The sequence below is a fragment of the Centruroides sculpturatus genome, unplaced genomic scaffold (assembly GCF_000671375.1).
Source record: "Centruroides sculpturatus isolate CEXI.00-Female unplaced genomic scaffold, Cexi_2.0 scaffold184, whole genome shotgun sequence".
In the NCBI taxonomy this organism is placed as follows: domain Eukaryota; kingdom Metazoa; phylum Arthropoda; class Arachnida; order Scorpiones; family Buthidae; genus Centruroides; species Centruroides sculpturatus.
In genome coordinates, this window is record NW_019384494.1 from 593,457 (window position 1) to 595,334 (window position 1,878).

The 1,878-nt window shown below is 30.1% G+C and overlaps 1 pseudogene; it reads left to right on the plus strand.

The window, feature by feature from the left end:
• The first annotated feature begins 702 nt into the window (after nt 1-702).
• LOC111621868 lies at nt 703-1,872 on the plus strand (annotated as a pseudogene).
• The last annotated feature ends 6 nt before the right edge of the window (nt 1,873-1,878 follow it).

A 1,878-nucleotide genomic window follows, 5' to 3' on the forward strand; every position in this document is an offset into this window, starting at 1 on the left:
ATTTGGACAAGAAGCTTTTTGAACTTAGGGCTATATACTCACCAAGCTTCGTCCCAATCGGAGACATGAAGGAAGCTTGTTGAGCATGTAGCCCTAAATACAAAAAGCCAAATAATATGATCTACTTCTCAAGCGTTTCCGGAAAACGGGCCTCTGAAAATTGATTGTTTGGCTTATAAAGTGTTTACAAGATTTTCCTTATAAGGGTAATTGCCGTTGGGATAAGATGCTAAGCACCTGGAACTACACGATGTATGTTCGATTCTTTGCAGTTTTCGACTTTTTTTTTAAACATAACAAAATTATTTTATTATTTTATCGTAACATTAGCATTATTATCACTATTATTATTCCTTACGTATAAAGTTTATAAAACGAGTTTTTAAGAAGGTGACGTCATTTCCTGTTTAGCAAAAACGCAGTCTCTGTAGATCTAGTATGTCGTTAAATAAAATTTTCATTTCTTCATATTTATTTTCAGTATTTTTGTTCAGAAACGCTATTATAATTATTATTATTTTGAATTCCACTTAGGTCTCCCAAATGGAATTCGTCATATTCTGAGAGTATATACGTAGACTACAGTTTACAATTATTTATTTATATTATTGTTTAATAGTTATAATATTAAATCATTAAACTTTTTATATTTACTACATTTAATTTTTCAAATTATTTTTTTTCAGAATGAAACAAGCGGTTATGGCAAACGTAACATTTCCAATAATAGAACCATTTCAATTTGAAAAACTAATCACTGCAACAGAAGAGATTGAATACACGAAAAATACATGGCATTATCATATATATTATTCTATCGTTTATTTAGTAGTTATATTTAATTTAAGATCATACATGAAAGAAAAAGAAGCTTTTGAACTGAAATACTTACTCACTTTTTGGAATTTTGCAATGGCATTTATCAGCATATTTGCTACTGTTCGTATGTTACCCGGATATTTACATCTGGTATGGGATTTTAGCATGGCCTTCTCTATCTGCGATCAAAATTATGGTTTGCAAATGAATGCTTCCGTATTTTGGGGATGGCTTTTTAAGATTCTTAAAAATATCGAATATGGTGACACTGTGTTTATTGTGTTACGTAAAAGAAAACTCACCTTTCTTCATTACTATCATCATGCTCTAACTGCAATCATCACAGCTTTCGCTATTGCCAACAGACTTCCTATTGGTCATGGATTTATTGTTGCCAATTATTTTGTTCATTCGCTTATGTATACATATTACACATTGACTGCTTTAAATATAAAAATACCAAAATATTGTAGCATGGCATTGACTTCTATACAAATTCTTCAAATGCTATATGGTTGCTTTCTGTGTTATATGGCATTTTATTTCCGAGCGTTTAGAGATGATTGTAGATTTCCTTTAAGACCAATATTTATTATTATTGTAATGTATGTTTCGTATTTTTTCTTATTTGCGCGATTCTTTTATGTCAATTATGTTTGTTCTAAAAAGAACAAAAAAGAATAAACTATGAATTAAAGTAATTTGAACAACAAATAACCTACTTTTTCTCGTAATCAAATTCTTGTCTTCGAAACAGGTTAATAATACAGTCACCTTTGATATAGCGTCATTGTTGTTTGCCTCAAAATTGGCATAATCAGCTTTGGTACTAAACTGAAATATCTCAAGTAATAAAAATTATACATAGCAACGAGTAGGAAAAATATAAAGTCACGTAATTTGGTACATTCTCATTGCAAACTACATGATAACATGAAGTTTGCAATGCAAAATCGTACATTCAGTGCTTCACAGATACTGAAGGCTTTCTCTATTTGGTATTTAAAGGAAAAATCCGTTTAGAGGTATTCTTTCACGCTTTCTGAGAATGACGCTATT